Genomic DNA, 21,527 nt, shown 5'->3' on the forward strand with positions numbered 1-21,527 from the left:
AAGACAATGCAACTCGCAGGAAGGGAAGTTTATTACTGACTCCAGCCAGGACTCTCCACCCGCAACCAACGCAGTGGTGTGAGTCAGAGAGCCCCGAGCCCAAGCTGTTACACAAATTTATAGGGTGCGAAGCAGATTGGTTACACGTTTGCAAAGCAATTTCATTGGTCAATACTTTCGTGCATGCGGGACTTTCCCAGGGGTTTCTGCCCCGTTCCTAATTTCCTAATTGGCAAACATCAGTGAAAGCTAATCGGTCCTAATTGGCAAGCAGTGGTCATTGTTAAGCAAAAGCTACCTGATAGTAGAAAGGCCTACTCCTAATCTAAGTTGCATTACTTCTTCTTGCCTCACATTCCCCCCTGTCTGTTGTTCAAGTAGAGGAATCTTCCTCTTTTGGACCCAGGAGGGTGGAAATTAAGGTAGTTGAAAACAAGACTCAAACCATCTCTGCTGGGCTTCCCGTTCTCTCTTTCTAATCAAGACCACCTCAGACAAGGAAGTCAAAGACTTCTCTAAATGACTGATTGATTCTCTTACCACTCTTGTATGGTCTGCATAGAAACCTCGCAGACCCTACCCTGTTGGAGAAAAATCAAGTCATCTACAGCAGCTTGTATGGAGGAAAGCCCTTGGCCTTGCAGAGATAGTAAAGCTTGGTTCACCCATATCTGAGGTACTTGGTTTCTACAGTCATAATTACCAAGTACCTATGGACCAGGAAGTGTGGATACATGGATCAACAAGATAGTAACTGTCCTCTTCATGCTTACAATCTACTGAGAAAGCAGACATGAAATATAATTGCTACCTCATTTGCTTCACTCTGCTGCTGTTCCTTCTTTTTTCTTCTTTTCTCTCTTTTTTTTCTCATTTGTATTTGTTTGAGACTTTTCAGTATTTCGACCTTTGCCTTTTCCAGGCTCAGAATCAGAACCACTGCCACTATTCACTTGCAACAAGGCAAAATGAGAGGCAGTAGTGGGAACAGAACTAAGTACTGCTGAGGCCATTGTAAAGATTTTTCTTTCAAAATACTTCTGTCAAGAATTCCTCATGCATGAACGAAAGCCTGTCAAGAATTCCTCATGCACGAATGAAAGCCTGTCAAGAATTCCTCATGCACGAATGAAAGCCAAATTTCACCCATAGGCTGTTAAGCGATGCTCCCAAACTTACTTGTGCAAAGTACGCATGAGAAAGAAACAGGGCTGGGAGAGACCAAACTCTGGCAAAGAAGCGGTTTCAAAACCGGGCATCCCCGGCCGCCGGCTCGGCCTTCCTCTCCTTCCTCCCCCCGCCGCCACCGCCACCGCTCCGCAGCTCCCAGGGCGGCCGCACTCCCTGCGGGTTGCGCCACACTCAGGGCTACCAAATCTGTTTCCTACTTCCCATTCCCGGGGCCCATCACAAGAGGTTACGCAGCTTCAACTCCTGCAATAATCAGCAGGAGAATTAGGAGACCTCCCCGTGGACGAGTTTCAGTTTCAAAGGATTTGACGGGTGAGGACTCGTCTTCCATTCTACTCGTGCTTTTTCCTGTTCTTCCGGTGTGGCTTGCCGCACGTGATTGCAGTGAACCCAGGGTCCAACCCCGTCGACCTTGACAGCAGTAGAAGTGGTAGGGAGAACAACATAAGGGCCTTTCCATCTAGGTTCTAATACACAGGAGGGGGTCTTCCATACAGAATCTCAAAAGGGAAGCTTATAAGGGGTGTTACGTGCCTGAAAGAGTGCGAAGGGAAGGAGGGTCACCCAGTCCCCACCAGTCTCTATTGCCAACTTTGTCAAAGTTTCTTTTAGGGTCCAATTCATTCTCTCAACCTGTCCTGAGCTCTGGGGATTATATTCACAATGTAATTTCCATTTCATCCCCAGAGCTTGGGCCAGCCCTTGTACAATCTGACTCACAAAGGCAGGTCCGTTATCAGAGCCCATAGTCACTGGCAGCCCGTACCTAGGCACTGTCTCCTCTAAGCTCTCCCTTCCACTCACCCCGAGAAGGTATACCCATACTTGCCTGGCCTTACCTCAGTGAAATCTATCTCCCAGTGTTGCCCTGGCTCTTCCCCTCAGTACCTCGTTCCTGTGTGCTGCTTTTTTCCCTGTCCTCATCAGCTGGCACGCTTTACAAGCCTGGATTATCTCTTGTCCAGTTGTATTTTCCTCAAACACTGATCAACACGCAGATTCAGTCCATATTTGCTTTCATTTATCTACTGAGTGTACCCAAGCTTCTTCTTCAGAGACTCTGACATCTCAGGGGGAGGAGGGCGAGGGAGCCTGAAGTAGACCTTAAACCACTGTAGTGCAGTCAGAGTGCCGATCATGATGATACCCTTCCATACACCTCTAAATCCAAGTCTCTTGAGGATCTGAGAGGCACTGCTACCCTTCTCTTTATTCAACACAGACACCATGGAATCGGCAACAGTACGTTCAAAGCAGGCAAACTTCATGGTATCTGTCTCATCCAAAGAGGAGCAACCCCCTTGTCTTCCTTATACATTTTGGGAGCTGCATCCCTCAGAGTGTTACCATAACCTGGTTGGGTTTGAACTCGAACCTTAGCAGCTTCCATAGCCTCACTCAGAGCCTCATTAGGGGAGTTCTTGAACCCCTGTGGGAGGCGGGTCCAAGTTAATTGTCAGCAAAGAATTCAGCACTGGCAGAGGCAGCCAAATTCAGTGATGTGCACCACAGATAGGCATTCTCCTCTCCAAGCATGAACTTCATAAAAGTCAAACTTGCAGAGCCCCTGCAGGGAGTAGCCAATAAGGGTCGGGGCCCATCCTTTGGCCAAACCATGGAAACCATCCTCTCTGAGTGTAACTGAAAATCCATTAAAAATGCCCTTGTACTTCTGTGGGTCCACCTGCATACAGCATTTCACCAGATCCAGAGGAACAACAGCAGTGTGTGTCAGACCACAACTTAAGACCCCACCAAAGCCAGACAGTGCATAAAACTTCACGGAGCCATATTCGGCGGCTCCAGCTTTCCTTTGCCCATCTCTTACATAGCTGCTCCCATCGGTGAACCATACTAGCTCACTGTTGTCTAGGGGTACATCAGTTAAGTCTTTTTGTGCCACCAGGGCCTCAGCAAGTATCTCGCTGCAATCATGGAGTTACAAACAGCTGGAATGGCTTATTTGGGTTAGGCAGGGCAAGGGCTGGGGCTTCTAGTAGGGCCCGTCTGAGTGTCTGGAAAGTCTGTTTCATTGGCTCAGTCCAAGTGCAGTTTGGGGTCTCTTTACTTCCCTCATACTTCTCAGCTAATTCCCTTTCCTCCCGACGAATTCATTTTTCCCTTTCTTCTGGGGTCTCCCTATTATTAAATACCTTTTCAGCAAATCTGTTCTCCCAATCCCTCTATCTTTTGTAACTTCTTCCTAATATCTGGGGCTGCCTGATTTACAAATGCTAACAGAAATGCAGCGCTGACTCCTAAGCCTGGGGGTCCATAGGTGTCCTGAAAGCTTCCATTAGCCTCTCTAGGAAGGCTGCCGGGCTCTCAGTGGGCTCTTGCCTTACTACAAATTTGTTGGCTTTCTTGCTGTGGCCCACAGGCCAGCCATCAGAGTCTGGCGGTACACTCGGAGATGCTCCCTACCTTCTGCTCACTCAAAATCCCAGTTAGGCTGCAACAGAGGAAACCCTTCGTCCATGAGATGAGGCTGAGCGGTTGGCCTCCTGTCGGCCCCTGGGACCCATTTCCATGCTTCTGCCAGAATTCGCTCCTGCAACAGCTGCTGACAATCGTAGTGAAAGGAGAGTTTCACCTGGTTGGGCTCTAGTTACTGAGGCTCACTTATTGTAGGGCCTCCAGAGTCCGCTAGAGTGTAGCCCTGGCCGGGACTCATCAATTGCCCTGCAACCATTCACCTGTTCACTGAAACTCCTGCCTGAAAAGAGTCTAATTAAAAACCAGAGACAATGCCAGCACACACACAAACACGGACAAACACAGAGAGCTGAAGACAAACACACAGACAGACAAATGTTGGCCGACAACACAGCGCTGGGTTTTTGGGCCCCCTGACCAGACTCGGGATCAGGAGAGTAACTCTCCTTCCCACAGAGCCGGCTGCCTTCCAGCGCGCTCGCTGGCCTCAGCCTTACGCCGGCTGGAGAAAGCTTTCTCCTGTGCCAGATACCTTCCTGCTTCACAGCAGGACCCCGGAATCACTCTGGGCTTTTCCTGTGCCAGATACCTTCCTGCTTTGCAGCAGGGCCCCAGAATTACTCTAGGCTTTTCCTGTGCCAGATACCTTCCTGCTTTGCAGCAGGGCCCCGGAATTACTCTGGGCTTTTCCCGTGCCAGATACCTTCTTGCTTTGCAGTAGGGCCCCAGAATTACTCTGGGCTTTTCCTGTCCTGCCTGAGACAATGCCGGCACACACACAAACATGGAGAGCCAAAGACAAACACACGGACAGCTGACAACACAGCGCTGGGTTTTCAGGCCCCCTGAGTTTTCCTGAGCACCGGTGCTATTATCTATCCTTCCCCTCTGTCCTGGAAGTGTTCTCCTCCACCGGTAAAGGGATCCTGGACGAGCCCCCAAATGTTATGCCCAATGTCTGAATCCCTGAGCGGGAAGAGAGAAGGCCTCCAAGACAATGCAACTCACAGGAAGGGAAGTTTATTACTGACTCGAGCCAGGACTCTCCGCCCGCAATCAACGCAGTGGTGCGAGTCAGAGAGCCCCGAGCCCAAGCTGTTACAAAAATTTACAGGGTGAGAAGCAGATTGGTTACACGTTTGCAAAGCAATTTCATTGGTCAATACTTTCACGCGCTTGGGACTTTCCCGGGGGTTTCCGCCCCATTCCTAATTTCCTAATTGGCAAACATCAGTGAAAGCTAATTGGTCCTAATTGGCAAGCAGTGGTCATTGTTAAGCAAAAGCTACCTGATAGTAGGAAGGCCTACTCCTAATCTAAGTTGCATTACTTATGCTCGCCTCAAAGGAAGAGTCTCATCTCTCAGCTAAATCAGCTCTTTGAAAGCAGTCTTCCAAGAAATCCCTCTTCTAGGTCTGCTTGCATCTCAAAGTCACCGGTCATGACTAAGAGCATGGGTGGGCAGGAAATGCAGTCCTGTAGCTACTGGGCTCATAACTACATAACAAACTATTTTTAGTTTTAAAGAGAAGCAGAGAATAGATCATTTGGTAGGTAGCCATAAGTGCCTGCCTTAAAGAACAAATCTTTTCTAATGGATGAGGCTGAACTGCTGGGCACAGTATGGGAGCCAGGAGGAAGGGGAAGCAATGAGAAACAGCTAGATGGATGTGAACTGTGCTTCAGAATAAAAGAGACAGACTGGTCAGTAGAGATCTTCGAAGGACTGAAGTGAGGTTTATACATGCCATGTGACACAATTTGTTTTGAAAACTGCTTTTCCAACTCAGGTCTCTCTCAATTCTTCAGCTTCTAAATACCTTGTCTTTGTTACCTCACATTCTGGCCTACCTGTCTCACCTTCCTTATTTCTATTCCCATCAGTTCTCCATCTAGTCCACCAGCATTGCAAGATCCAGTACTGAGGAGTTAGCAATACTTTCTAGAAGTGGGTAGAAACACAATGACAGTTTCTACTTTAGTATTTGTTTGACCTGATAAAGGTCTTTTGAAGGACTGAGATGGCTAGAACTATGGAGATCTCATGTTTCCTCTAAAATCCCAACCAAGAATGTGACTTCCTTGAACCTGTAGGGGATGCATTAACTTTTGCGTCCACGGGTCTTTGCAGAACAGCAAGTCCCCTGTATATGAACAAGTTACATTTCAAAAGGGTGTTCAAAAATCCCAATTTCTTCATAAGTCCAGCAAAGTTACTTAGGTAGCCAAATAAGACAATTGCTTAATATTAGTTTAAAATTGTAGTTTAATAGCTTTATGATACTTTTCACAGAAGTAATACATAGAAAACAAACACAAACCATAAAACAAACATTTTTATCTTGCAGTACCTGGATAGGGAATGGAAACCCACTCCAGTATTTTTGTCTGGAAAATACCCATGGCAAGAGGAGCCTGGTTGACTACAGTCCATATTTTGCCAAAGTTGGACACAGCTGAGCAACTATGAACACCTTTAAAAGTAGAGTAGTAGTAATATCTACATCACCACTGCATTTATGCTTCCATCAAGACAGTGTAGGCTTGAAATTAAAATACCGGCACTATTGTACTGCATACACTTCTGTACAATAATATACACAAAAGAACACCCACTTGTCTGGGATGTGCCCATGACAATGTGTGTCAGATCTGTGAACTAACTGATGTGATTGTACATGCAAACGCACTTTTGCATGTTTGAAAGTTTCCAACGTGAAGGTTTGTATGTAACTGATTTGCTACACAGGCTTTCAGTGAATGTATGTAGAGGAAAGAGAGGAAAGTAAGGAGCTGCCTGTTCTTTCCCTTTCTGCATATATTATGGCCACTCTAAATAGGAATTTCATTGGGTATAATTGAGGCCCAGTGTATGGGAACATGGCTGCAAGTGACAGAGGACCAGAATCCCAGGAGGTAGGACAAGAACCGTGGTTGGTTGAAAAGAGACAAGTGTGCAAAATAGGAGGAAACAAGTTTTCACTGGTTTGTGTGAAAGGCTTGGCAAATATCATCCGGATCTTTTTGTAGTGATTGAGCTGTGGTTTAGACCAGCAGTCCCTTTTGCTCAGGGTATTCAAGAGAGGAGAAGAGAGTGGAGACTGAAAAGTGAAAATCAAACATTTATCCCAGGTCAAGTATGTCTAGTATTGAAGAGATGTATGTCTTCTCAATTTAAGTGCTCCCTCCTGAGAAGAATTAGAGTAGTAAAACAGGGAAGGTCCACACTATGCTATCACCTAATTCTTCTTCTGTCCAGTGAACATTGATTTCTAATGCAATTTCTTTATAAACAGAGCATATACTTTGTATGATGGAAGACTTCTAATTTACTGTCCCATATAAACCTTTAGGGCTGTTCTGTTCCCAGACACATGGGGCCCTGGAGACTGGCAGGCTCTGTTTTGGTTGCAGAGTGCAGTGTATGGGGATCTGCTATCTTCTGGACCCTGGGTTATATCTTCAGTTTGGGTCCACATCTGAGGGGTTAACTCTAGTTGGGTTTAATTCTATCATCTTGCTCTTTATCTTCAATTTGTCCCATGTTCTTTCTTTCCACGTCTCTTTCTATCCCTGGCTTCTTTGTGACAGTAGTTTTAATGATTCCCTTTTATATCCTTTGTCACTTTATTAACTGTAACCGTTTTTGAAGTAGTTTTAAGATCCATGGCATGCATCTTTAACTTGCCCATCTATCATTATTAATTATGATGAATATTAAGAAATATTAAATTATTTACTTATTTGTCATTTCTTGGACTATTGGTTCTTAGTGTGGAATGCCAGTCTTCCTTGTGGTAGGGGTTCTCTATTTGAGGAGGGCAAGGTCAGTACTTGCAGTGTGTAAACTCTATTTGAGATATGCAGGCTTTGTTACTCATTGGCATGTGGGATCTTAGTTCTCTGGCAAAGGAACAAACCAGCATCAAAAGCAATGCAAAGCAGTTCCTTAACCATTGGACCACCAAGGCAGTCCCTATATTTACCTTTTAATACATATTGCATGTTTATCATTTTATATACTGTTCATTCCCCTGGAGATCCAGATTTCCACTTCCTTTTAAATTCATTCTGAGTTCAGACCTTTTATAAAACATTTATTACATTGGTCTGTTGGTGGTGATGCAGTCTTGTAGTCGTTGTATGTCTGAGAAAGTATTTTATCTTGTTTTTGATATGTATTTTTCTTGGCTATAGAATTCTGAGTCAATTATATTTCTCTCAGCATTTTAAGATGTGGTGCCAGTGTCCTCTGGCTAACATTGTTTCATATGCCTAATCTGCAGTAATTCTCATTTTTTGTTCTACTATTTCTGTTTTTCCTTCTGGTTACATTTCTTTGGTTGATTATTTTAAACAATGAATTATGATATGCCCTTTTTTTAGTTGTCATATTTCTTGTGCTTGAATTAATTGAGCTTGAATTAATTGTAATTACTTTACAATATTGAGATGAAACTAGGACCAATACTTTCATAATTTATATGGAAATTTTAAATTGGATTGTGGATGTGATCACTTTTACCCTTTGGATGCTGGATATTTTTTAATTTTTGTAAGTTATTCCTTTCACTGTTTGCAAACACCCTTAATTTCTTGGAAACAATTGCAGCTTTTGAAGGCTTGCTGTTCTTCATGAACTCCTGGAGCTTGGGCAAACTCATGTCCATCAAGTCAGTGATGCCATCAAACCATCTCATCCTCTGTCACCCTTTTCTCCTCCTGCCTTCAATCTTTCCCAGTAACAGGGTCTTTTCTAATGAGTCAGTTCTTCACATCCATTGGCCAAAGTATTGGAGGTTCAATTTCAGCATCAATCCTTCCAATGAATATTCAGGATTGATTTCCTTTAGGACTGACTGGTTGGATCTCCTTGCAGTCCAAGGGACTCTAAAGGGTCTTGTCCAACACCACAGTTCAAAACCACCAATTCTTCATCGCTTATCATTTTTTATGGTCCAACTGTCACATCCATACATGACAACTGGAAAAATCATAGCTTTGATTATACTGAATTTTTTCAGCAAAGTGATGTCTCTGCTGTTAAAAAAATTTGTATAGGTTTGTCATAGATTTTCTTCAAATGAGCAAGCCTCTTTTAATTTCATGGCTGAAGTCATCATCTGCAATGATTTTGTAGCCCCCCCAAAGTAAATCTCTCTTTGTTTCCATTGTTTTGCCATCTATTAGCCATGAAGTGATGGGACCAAATGCTATGATTTTCATTTTCTGAGTTTGGAGTTTAAATGAGATGTTTCACCCTCCTCTTTCAATTTCATCAGGAGGTTTTTTAGTTCACTTCAATTTTTGAGGTTGTTGATATTTCTCCCAGCAATCTCGATTCCAGCTTCTACTTCATCCACTTGGCATGATGTACTCTGCATATAAGTTAAATAAGCAAGGTGATAATATAGAGCCTTTACCGAATTGTTTGTCATTTTGGAACCAGTCCATTGTTCCATGTTCAGTTCTAACTGTTGCTTCTTGGCCTGCATGCAGATTTCTCAGAAGGCAAGTTAGATGGTCTGGTATTCCCATCTCTGTAAGTTTTCCACAGTATGTTGTGATCCACACAGTCAAAGGCTTTTGCATGGTCAATACAGCAGGAGTAGGTGTTTTTCTAGAATTCTCTTGCTTTTTCCATGATCCAATGGATGCTGGCAATTTGATCTATGGTTCCTCTGCCTTTTCTAAATCCAGCTTGAACATATGGAATTTCACAGTTTATGTAGTGTTAAAGACTTGCTTGGAGAAATTACTTTGGTAGCATGTGAGATGAGTGCAACTGTGTAGTAGTTGAACATTCTTTGAAATCACCTTTCTTTGGGATTGCTTGAAAACGACCTTTCCAGTCCTGTGACCACTGCTGAGTTTTCCAAGTTTTCTGGCATATTGAGTGCAGCACTTTCACAGCGTAATCTTTTAGGATATGATATATCTCTACTGCAATTGTATCACCTCCACTAGCTTTGCTCGTAATGATGCTTCTGAAGGCCCATTTGACTTCGCATTTCAGGATGTCTAGCTCTAGGTGAGTGATTACACCATTCTGGTTATCTGGGTCATTAATATTTTTTTTGTACAGTTCTTCTATGTATTCTTTCAACCTCTTCTTAATATATTCTGCTTCTGTTAGGTCCATATCATTTCTCACTTTTATTGTGCCCATCTTTGCCTGAAATGTTCCCTCCTTTGTCTAATTTTCTTGAAGAGATCTCTGGTATTTACCGTTCTAATGTTTTCCTCTATTTCTTTGCATTGATCACTTAGGAAGGTGTTTTTTTAAAATCTCTTCTTGCTATTCTTTGGAACTCTGCATTCAGATGGGTATATCTTTCTTTTCTCCCTTGCCTTTTCCTTCTCTTCTTTTCTAAGTTATTTGTAAGGCCTCCTCAGACACCCATTTTGCCTTTTTGCACTTCTTTTTCCTGGGGATGGTCTTCATGTGGTATGTACAGATCAAAAAACGAAGATCACAGCATCCAGTTCCATCACTTCATGACAAATCCCTGGATAAACAATGTAAACAGTGACAGCCTTTATTTTCCTGGGCTCCAAAATCACTGTAGATAGTGACTGCAGCTGTGAAAAAAGAGACGCTTGCTCCTTGGAGAAAAGCTATGAAAAACCTGACAGCATACTAAAAAGCAGAGACATTACTTTACCAGCAAAGGTCTGTATAGTCAAAGCTATGGTTTTGCTAGAAGTCGTGACTGGATGTGAGTGTGGACCATAAAGAAAGCTGAGCACCAAAGAATTGATGCTTTTGAACTGTGGTGTTGGCCCAGACTCTTGAGAGTCCCTTGGACCTCAAGGAGATCCAACCAGTCAATCCTAAATGAAATCTGTCCTGAATATGCTTTGGAAGGACCGTTGCTGAAGCTGAACTTCCAATACATTGGCCAATTGATGAGAAGAATTGACTCCTTAGAAAAGGCCCTGATACAAGGAAAGTTTAAAGGCAGGAGGCAAAGGGGAAGACAGAAGAGGAAATTGTTGGGTGGCATCACCGACTTGATGAACCTGAGTTTGAGCAAGCTATGGGTGTTTTTGATGGACAGGGAAACCTGGCATGCTGCACCACATGATATAGCAAAGAGTTGGACATGACTGACAGACTGAACTGAACTGATGTACAGAGGACATCAGGGAGCAGGCAGAAGTCTTTGGGGAAGGTAGAAGGATCAATTCATGGCTGGCTGACAATGATGGGTCAGCAGGCCTTTTAAAGCTGGAGAAGCTGTAGGGAAGCAATTCCATGCCAGGTGAAGAGAATGGTAAGAGAAAGACAGGGCGGCAGTGCTGGGATTTTCCAGAGGACAAGATCCCTGTTTGATTAAACTTTATCAATGCTCAATATTGTTCTGTGATTGGAAACATGAGTTTTGTTTTGGAAGTGGTAGAGCAATAATCAATGGAAGGACTGATGTTGAAGATGAAGCTCCAACACTTAGGCCACCTGATGTAAAGAGCCAGCTCATTGGAAGATACCCTGATGCTGGGAAATTTTGTGGGCAGCAGGCGAGGGGTCAAAAGGATGAAATGGTGATTTGGCATCACTCACTCAATGGACATGAGTTTGAGGAAACTCCACAAAACAGTGAAAGCCAGGGAAGCCTATTCTGTTTCCATACATGTAATCACAAGGAATCTGACATGACTTAGCAACTGAGCAATACCAATGAGAACAGAGGGTCCAGTCAAGCCTGTGGCCCTGGTGGGAGTGGTGAAAGATTTAGGTGGAAGGGGAGGCTTCCCATCCTCTGGTGCAGGCCCTTGAATCCAAGACAAGGAACACAAGATTTTGAATGTGTTACCAAACAATGTTTTCTGAAAAAAACAAACAAACAAAAAAATGTTTTCTGCAGGAGTGAGAACTTTGGCTCAGTTTGTTCTCTAGATTTTACTGAGGGATGTAGAAGGAATATGGATTGGGCTGAGTCTGCAAAAACCAGGTGACCAGCTGCTGGAGGACGAGGCATGTGGTAAACATTCTGCACTAGGTGGAACGAATCCAGAAAAAGTGTCCCTTCTGGAGTGTACATACCAATGTATCAGATTGTTTCAGCAGATCACTTCAGTGCTGTTGTAGGGCAAGTGAGAAATGCAGGATGGTTGGTTTGCTTTTGTCAATTCCTTTGGGTAGTTAGATGACTCAGTGTCTGGTTGCTTCATTGCATGGTTGGAATCATGCTTGGGAAAGAAAACTAGATGAGGTCCACACATATTTTGTTGTTAAACAGCAAGCATAGGAAGGTTTCTAAGGCAATTGTAGGTAATTTAAACATGAAAGGCCAAATGGGGCAGTTTCATTTAATAGGCATATATTGGACTGTACAGGTTGCCATAGTTGATGCTATGACTAGTAGCCATAGCAGATACTTGTTGCTATGCTGGTGATGTGGGAAACTGACAAGAGACCAAAAGCCTTTTTGGCTTTCCTTTCAGTGTGATTTCAGGGGAGAAGTAGTTGACAAGGAAAGGCTGACTGGTAAAGCTGAGGAAGGGATTAATCTGAGAAAGTAATCATTAGCTCCTATGGGAACCCAGAAAACAGAGGCATTGGCTCAGTCAGGGTTCTGTGTCATGGTTCAGAAATAGAGGTCATTTGGCTTGAATCTATATTTAGCCTTGGGGATGGCAGCCATAACCTCTAAACAGAAGATTCCCTTCTCTCTGGGTGGGAGGATAATTCATATTTGTTCCAGACTCAGGAACCCAGAAAGCCCTCTCAGGGCCACTTGTTCTTTGCAGGCACACATGCAATCTAGAAGGTGGGATTATCATCATGGTGCCAATTTTCCAGATGAGACAACTGAGGTTAAGGGACTTGATCAAGGTCACACAGCTAAGTATGTGAAAAGCCAAGCACAAACCCAGGATAACAGTTCTCAGATTGTGTGTTTTTGCTCCACACCCACTGGGAGTGGTGGGTGGTGATCTGCAACCAATGCTTAGGCAGAAACAAGCAATATTCAGGCTTAAATTGGAGAAAGTAAGGAAAACTACTAGAACATTCAGCTATGACCTGAATCAAATCCCTTATGATTATATAGTGGAGATGAAAAATAGATTCAGTGGATTAGGTCTGGTAGCCTGAAGAACTATGGATGGAGGTTTGTAACACTGTATGGGAGGTGGTCACCGAAACCACTCCCAAGAAAAACAAATGCAAGCAGGCAAAGTGGTTGCCTGAGGAGGCCTTAAAAACAGCTTAGAAAATAAGAGAAGTGAACAGCAAAGGAGAAAGGGAAAGATATACCCAATGAAATGCAGACTTCCAGTGAATAGCAAGGAGAGATAAGAAAAGCCTTCGTAAGTGAACAGTGCAAGTTTACTGGGAAACAACTTAATTTTAAAGAGTATAGATCTCTTCAAAAAAAATGGAGAAACCAGAGGAACACATCAAGCAAACTTGATCACAATTAAGGACAGAAAAGTCAATGACCTAACAGAAAGAAGATAGATTAAGAAAATGTGGCAAGAATGCACAGAAGCACTATACAAAAATGGTCATAATGACCAGGACAGGGAAGATGCGGGGGTCACTCACATAAAGCCAGATATACTAAAGCATGAAGTCAAGTGGGCATTAGGAAGCATCACTACAAGCAAAGCTAGGGAAGGTGATGGAATTCCAGCTGAGGTGTTTAAAAATCCTATAGAATGAGGCTGTAAAAGTGCTGCATTCAATATGTCAGCAAATTTGGAAAACTCAGCCATGGCCATGGTGCTGGAAAAGGTCAGTTTTCATTCCAATCCAAAAGAAAGGAAATTTCAAAGAATGTTCAACCTATCATGCAATTGCGCTCATCTCACTTGCTAGCAAGGTAATGCTCAAAATCCTTCAAGCTAAGCTTCTACAGTACATGAACTGAGAACTTCCAGATATACAAAGTGGTTTGAGATCAAATTGCCAACATCCATTGGATCATAGAAAAAGCAAGGGAATCCCAGAAATACATTTTCATCTGCTTCACTGACTATGCTAAATCCTTTCACTGTGTGGACCAGAACAAACTGTGGAAAATTCTTAAAGAAATGGGAGTACTATATCACCTTACCTTTCTCGTGAAAAGTCTGTATGTAGGTCAAATAGCAGCAGTTAGAATCAGATACGGAACAACTGAAAGATTTAAAATTGGGAAAGGAGCATGACAAGGTGTAGATTGTCACTCTGGTTATTTAACTTATATGTAGGATGCATCATTCAATATGCTAGTCTGGATAATTCCAAGCTGGAATCAATATTGCTGGGAGAAGTATCAACATCCACAGATATGAAGATGACACCACCCTAATAGCAGAAAGCAAAGAACTAAAGACCCTCTCGATGAGGAGAGGAGATGAAAATACTGGCTTAAAACTCAAGATTCAAAAAACTATTCACAAAAAGATACTCCCCATTCATGGCATCCAGTCCCACCACTTCATGGCATATCGATGAGGGAAAAGTGGAAACGGTGGCAGAGTTTATTTTCTTGGGCTCCAAAATCACTATGGACCTTGTTTGCAGCCACAAACTTAAAACACACTTGCTCCTTGGAAGGAAGAAAAGCTATGAAAAGCCTGCACAGTGTATTAAAAAGCAGAGACACACGTTGCTACAGAGGTCTTTAGTGTCAAAACTATGGATTTTCCAGTAATCATGTACAGATGTGAGATCTGGACCATAAGACAGGGTGAATGCCAAAGAATTGAGCTTCTGAACTGTGGTGCTTGAGAAGATTCTTGAGAGTCCCTTATACAACAAGGGGATGAAACCAGTCAATCTGAAAGGAAATCAACCTCTGACCCCTGCTGTCTCAGCTGAGGCATCTATTGAGGGCCTCCAGGTGGAAAGAACGGATGCTTCCACAGCAAAAGTGCCTAACCATGGCAGCTCCAAGCAAAGAGTTTGTAGCTCCAGAGGAGGAAGCTCAGAAAGGCTGAAGGCTCTGTGTACCCTGGGCCCCCTGAAACAAGTGTTGCATTCTCCCCTGCATCATTGAAGGCCAAGGAAGGAGCATTTTGGACCCTGGAGGAGGAGGATGGCTCAGGAATCCACTGGGACCACCACTTACCAAGTAGGACTGGAAAGGACAGAGCAGGCATATGTGGCAGAGAGCTGGTGACTGGGGTGTGATCACAAAAGGGAACCAGCTCTGCATGAAGTACCTCACCCAAACTCCCCTGGAGGAGAAGCCCAGTGATAAGTACCTCTGAGATGGGAAGAAGAGTGTCTATATCATTACCCCTTAGAATTCCTCTGAATGAGGAGGTGGTGGAGTTGGTGGGTCAACACAAACACTTCCATGGCCTAGACCATCCCCCAGTCGCTATCCTTGGGTCTGCCTCTCCCAAGCTTCAGTCATGAAGTTCTGGAGGAAACTGAGAATCATGTGTGTCCTCTGGGTCAGGACCAATGACCATGTAAAGCCATCTGCCAGGATAGCTGATCTGGGGCTGTACATGTGGTCTGAGGTGGGTCATTCAGGGAACACACTTGAAGTCTGATGTCTGCAATCTTTTTCCTTATTGGAGATTCCTTCAAGACAAAAAACCCTAGAGCAGGTAGCTTGGACTCCCTCACTAGGTGTAGAAGCCTTAAGGAAGAAAGTTGTCAGGCTAAGACCCTCAAAGAAGAGTGAAGGTTAGAAAGAGAAATATGATGACCTATGATTTCTTGGGTCCAGTCACTGAGATCCTTATATTTGCTCTCAGTCGTTTGTCCTTGATTCCCAGAAACATTTCAATGAATCTCCCCATTCTTCCAAGCCGGTTGCAGTTGTCTCCCCTTTACTGTGATTCAGACTTTGTTCCAGATCCTTCCCGATCTTTGTACAACTCCCAGGCACAAACATACGCACCCATTTGTTTCAACACCATGATGAGTGAAACCCTTTATTCTTTACTGAGAATAGGGTGTGCAGACCACCAGTTACAGTTCACCAGCATCCTGGGCAGGAGTGCCCTAAGTGTGAGTGAGTGTTTCTGAGGGGCGGCCGTACTGATTCCTGTGCCACTCCAAGCATGTACACTGCCTGTGCCGGGCCAACCCTGTCATTTCCTCGATCAAAGACTGAGAAATGCAGTCTCAGGAAGACGTCACCCAGGATCCACGTCTCTGTAGATGTACTCACTGTGTGCTCTTTAAAGGTGGTATGGCAGTGGCCTCTAGAATCCTGAGGGAGTCAGAGACACACACCAGGCACCCTGAGCCCTTACATGCGACTCCCACAAATATCCAGACCCAGCACAATTCTTGGTTTTATTTCCCTCTTTTGGTAAGTATCAAAGGATTTTCCTTTTAGCAGGGGATATGTGAGAGCTCATCCAAAACCAAAAAGGGCCTGTACATGCAGTTGCCATGAGGAAGGGTGTGGGGGAGAGGAGAACTGGGAGTTGGGGAAACAAGGAATGTTAAAAAAACTAAGTCCTAATGTAGAGCATAAGGAACTATATTCAATGTCCAGTGATAAACCACATGAAAGAGAATAAGAAAAAGAATATATATTTTTTATGTGTATAACTGAGTCACTTTGCTGTGCAGCAGAACTTAAGGCGACACTGAAGATCAGCCACACTTCAACACAATTTTTAGAAAAGAACAAGAGTGTCCCCTGGTTCTCCTCACTCCCTGTCTCTTTCCTCCTGACTCCTGCTCCTTGTTTTCTCTGCAGAGAATGCCGGTTCTCCTCCTGCATCCCCACAATCCGTACTTTATTAAAAAAAAAACTTTATTTTGTATTGGAATATAGCTGATAAACAATATTCTGGGTTTCAGGTGGACAATAAAGTGACTCAACCATATGAATCCGTGTATCCTGGTCCCAGAGATACCCCTCCCATCCAGGCTGTGATATAACGGAGCAGAGTTGCCTGTGCTACACAGTAACTCGTTGTTGGTTATGCATCTTAAATATAGCAGTGCCCACAACACATTCTTGAAAACTTAACTCAGGAGCTCTGGGAAACCTCCTTCAGCCCACACTCACCCTCTTTGGCCACTCCAGGCTTGATTGGGTAACTTACTCTGGTTCCCCATTCCCACCAGTCAGTCCGTAGACGTCATCACCCCTAGTAAGTCCCCAGTGCCCCAATGCAGAGCACCTTGGGATGCCATTTGCATGGAATCCAGTGCAGTGTTGCCTAGAACCAAGCAACCCTCCATATGGCTCCATGAGTTTGTGGTTTTAGAATTCCTGAAATTCCCTCTGTTCCTCAAAGCCTTGTTTGAGCCCATCAGCCTGCTCTGAACTCCCACAGGGAGCTGACATGAAGCCTCCACCCTGTGCCGGGGCTGAGCAGTCACCATGCACTCTTTATTCACCTTAGCATCCAACCTCCCCACAGAGGGGTCAGGTATCCAAACTCACAAAGGCATCACTTGGCCAGAGCAAGGGGAAGGTGTTAGCCGAGAACTAGGCTGACCATGTAATTTATCATCCAAACCAGGAAAACTGCGAGAAGGGGAGGGAGAGTGTTATTCCCTGTGTTGAGACAGCACACTGGGACTGTCCCCAGCCATTCTCCTTGTCACGTGGCCTATTTCAGGGACTGCTAGCGCTGACTTCCCGGGTTCATGCATCTGAAGTTTCATTTTGAACTGAAGCTCCTTGAACACTGAGGACCTTAGTGTTCCTCTCTCGTTGAGACTCCCACCATGCCAGCATGGTGTGGCGTCTCCGCATTTATTTCGGGATGATCAGTGTCCCAAACGGGCCTTTACTCTCAAATGGTTGGTGTTGTGGGAGGTTCTGGCCCAGCCACAGGGCTCAGCAGCATCTGCAATAGTGAGAGATGGCCTGCAGAGGGCGGCCTCCTCCCAGCAGCAGACCAAGGGTTATTTTGAGTCCCTATTTGAGAACCACCCCTCAGGGTCCTCCCCTCACCTCGAGGATGTAGGCTCGAGCTGGCACTGGGTAGTTGATGCCATTGATGGTTGAAGATAATAGAGGGCAGGTTATTGACCACAAAATATGAAACGTAGTGCTATTAGAGAGAGAGGGAGAGAGGTTGGCCCTGGGGATCATTGTTGTGTGTGGAGACTGGGAGTGATCCTGGGGCATGAGCCTCCACCTCGGAACCCCATGGCGAGGCACTGATGAGCTCCTGGATGTTATTGATCAGTCTTCTTGAGCCAAGGGTCAGTGATGCCCCAGTGTCCACAAGAGCCTCGCAGGTTCCAGAACAAGCAGTTAACCTGTCTTTTCATGGAGATGCTGAGAGACAGTGGAACAAAGCAGGCATCAAGGTCACTCTGAGTCTCCCCAGAGCTGCCCTCTTCCCGACTGTCTCCTAAACAGCCCTTTGTCTCTTACCCTGAATCTTTTCCCTTTCTCTTGACACGGCATCTTCCTTGACATCCCTGAATGCAGTACTTGAGTACACCAGGATCTTTTGTACCTTGACACAAGCTGGTTTTCCTTCCTAGAAGAGTCCCCTCCCCTTTGAAGAAACAAATTTTTTCTTATCTTCCAGATTCCAGCTTAACTGATATGGTTTCAGGGAAGTCTTTCCCCCGGTATTTATCAGTCTCCCTTCTTGACACTCTCTGTAGACCCTTCCTCACGTCTAGCATGTACCAAAGTCACAATTCATTATGAGTGTGTGTCACTTCCGTGCATCTGCCTTCTTAGATGTGAGGGCGAGTTTTATTCTCATTGCCTCCCTAAAGTGCCTGGCACACAGTGGATGCACAACGCTTCTCTGTTCAGTGAGTGAATGAAGACTATGAAAATAATGAATGAGAAACATCCAGAGAGCTCTGCAAATAACCAGTCAACCACAGGGTGAAGATGGAGATTCGCAGGGTCAGGAGATTCTCATAGTGGTGGGAATGAAGGGCTCCTCTGTGAGAGGGTGTCTCCCAGCACTGCTGCTGCAACCAGCTCGGACCTTGAGACCCTGGCCAGGAAATACATGACTAGCACATAGAAACTCCAAAAGACAGGTCAGCTTTTGTCTGAGTGTATCACACAGAATCCTATCAGTTATTGCCTCTTGTCCTCAGGTCACTTCTGGATCTCACCTTTCTGATTTTCTGTTATAGCCCCTGCCCCAGTATATGCCCATGTACGTGGGGTGTCTTTTTATTAGTTGCTTTCATGTCTTAAGACTGCAGCCAACCTCTCTCCACTGCTGAGTAGCTTCTCTAGAAGGAGACCTGTTTTCCCCATTTGCTCAGGACTTACCCTGTTTTTAAACTTACATTTATCTGTACTGAGAACTTGCTTGGTCCCAGGTAACCCTGGACAGTTGGTCATCTTATAACGCTGTCCAGGCTGGTGAAATCCTCCCTGACCCTGTTCACCACACTGCAGAGTCCTCTGACTGTGCTCCCCGCCTCACAGGGCAGTGGGTGCAACGCTCTCCCAGCTGCACAGACCTCTCTGGACCCTGTGAGGATCCTGGTCAGAGTGCTGGTCAGGAGGACTGGGGTGATTATGAATGCATGGGTTGTTTGTGTATCTATGTGCTTGTGTGTTTGTTTGTATGTGTGTTTGTATGTATGTGTGTGTTTCTGTGTGTCTCTGACTAGTATGCATGTTTATACATGTCTCCGTGTATGTTTATATGTGTCTGCTTATGTGTTTCCATGTGGCTGTGTGTCTCTCTGTGTCGTTGTGGGTGGTATATATGTCTGTGTTACTATGTGTCTGAGAATCCATTTGTGTGTGTCTGCCTGTGTCCATGTATAGTAGTGGGAGCATCCCTTGGGTTGACCCTCAGAGGGAGAGGCTTACCGGTCCATGTGTACACGCCAGTCACCCGCTTGTGTCAATGGTATCCAGTTGAGCTCTCCCTTGTAGTAGTGTTGGTCCACCCCACCAAACATCACCACACTGCCTTTTGCCCTGCATGTGTAGAGAGAATAGAGGAGGGGATATTTGGAGGACAGTAACAACAGCACTGTCTGAGAGCTTTGCTTCTCCACCCATCAAGGCCCTAATAAGTTCCCCATCTACAGATGCAGAAATCGAGTCTAGGAGCGATTGAGAACCAGACTGAGGTTGGTTACTGGCTAATGAGTGGTACAGAGGAGGTTACAAGCTGAGTCACCTGGTTGGGCTCCACCCACTATGTCTTCTGAAGATGCCCTGGACCTCCTGTGACCTGAGTCCTCAGACAGCCTCAGAGGACAGACTGCTGAAGTACTTTGGCTCTCTCCAGGTTGTCATTTTTCAAGAAAATCAAGGCCTGGGAGTGCTAAGGATGTGGGTTCAGATCACCCAGACTAGGCTCCGCTGGCCTGTGACCTCTACTGTCCAAAGGGCCCCACACTCAGAAGGGAACCCACCTCTGCTCTCCATGTTTTGAAATGCCTAATATTTAGTGGACAAGGGGTCCCACACTTTTGTTTTGTGTCACACACTTTCATTTTTCACTGGCTCCTACAAATTGGGTAGCTAGTCCTGAGCTTGCCATGAAATGCTAATGAGGAAGGAAAGCTACCCACCATCCTTTTCCTTCCTTCCTTATCAAATTCATAGGCAAATCCTATTGCCTTTTCCTCCAACTTGTTTCCTGTTGCCTCCCATTAGTATTCCTCCTCACTCAGTCCCCTAGACCAAGTTACTGGTCTTGAGCCCAGGAGCATGGTTGTGTTCCAATAAAACATTATTTATAAAAGCCAGTGGTGAAGCTAGGTATGGCCCTAGGCCTATAGTTATCCTGGGTTAGATTATCTCTCAGAATACTTCTTTATCAAGTGTTCTATAATTTTCGTGCAACTGAAAACATCTTACAGCTAATTTAGAAAAGGCATTGTCCATATCAAACTTACTTACTCAAGTGGAAGGCAAAATCAGGCTAAGAAATGGCACCTTGATTCTTCAGGTTGTCAAAGATGGGGATAGCTCCAAAGATGGGTAGCTCAGGGTAGTTCAAGCCCAAGATGCCATCAAAGGTACACCCTCACACCTGTATTCTGCCACACGTAGACCGATCAGCTGGTCAGTACTTACAAGGTCCCCAATCTGTGGGAGAGAAGAGTATTCCCACTTACAGATATGTGAAGTGGGACTAGGACTGGAATGGGGTGCACTGTCATTAGATCCTCAGAGAAGAATTGAGTTTGGGCTGTGTCTTTGGTGGACTTCAGATGGTTAGACCAAGCTGGGAGGGGAATTAGGGTTCCATTTGTGAGAGGCTGTGAATTTTATAACATCTGGCCCTCTGAAAAACACCAACTGAGTGAGTCAAATTGGCCTCGTGGCTTCTGTACAGGTTGGGCAACCGAGTCAGGCCAGGTCCCATCAGTGCCCCCTTCTGGACAAAATGAGCCGAGAACAAGGTAGCCTTCTCTTTGGCATCACTGTGGCCTAATGACAGGAATGGACTGCATTCTCTGTAAGGCACTGTGGATTCTGCATCTGTCCAGGAAGACAGAAGCTGAAAACACAATCTTGCTTGTAGGGATCTATGAAATTACTGCTTGGGAAATTCACTTTTGGGGATATGTCTGTATTACTTTGGGTATGAGAGAGAAAGAGAGAGAGAGGAACTACTGAAGTGTGTTGAGGAGGCAGGCCATAGGTTTTATTAGACTCTCAACTGTGCTCTAAAGTGAGAACTCATCTATCAGGGCCCCTGACTTATCTGGCCTCCAGTTTACCAGTCTGGATACCTAAAGCCCTTGACTGCCCCGAGGGTCCCTAGATCAGTTTTATCCTGTCCCCAAACACCCCACAGCAACTGCAGTCCTGAAAAGCCAGTCTAGCTCCATTGTTCACCATATATGTGACCTCAGCAAAGCCTTTGCTGTCTGCACCTGTTTCCTCATATGTCTCATGAGCTAATCAGACCACCTGCTATGTGGGGTTGTTGCAGGATTAAAACAATTATTACCTGAAAGTGCCTGGAACAGTCTAAGAATATAAAAGTGGGTGTTTTTTTCCGCTCTTCTCGCTCCCAAC

General features: G+C 44.8%; 1 pseudogene; it reads right to left on the minus strand.

The window, feature by feature from the left end:
* Positions 1–2,171: 2,171 nt before the first annotated feature.
* LOC122430725 lies at positions 2,172–3,865 on the minus strand (annotated as a pseudogene).
* Between the last annotated feature and the right edge of the window lie 17,662 nt (positions 3,866–21,527).

This window comes from Cervus canadensis, chromosome 29, assembly GCF_019320065.1.
Source record: "Cervus canadensis isolate Bull #8, Minnesota chromosome 29, ASM1932006v1, whole genome shotgun sequence".
NCBI classification, from domain to species: Eukaryota; Metazoa; Chordata; class Mammalia; order Artiodactyla; family Cervidae; genus Cervus; species Cervus canadensis.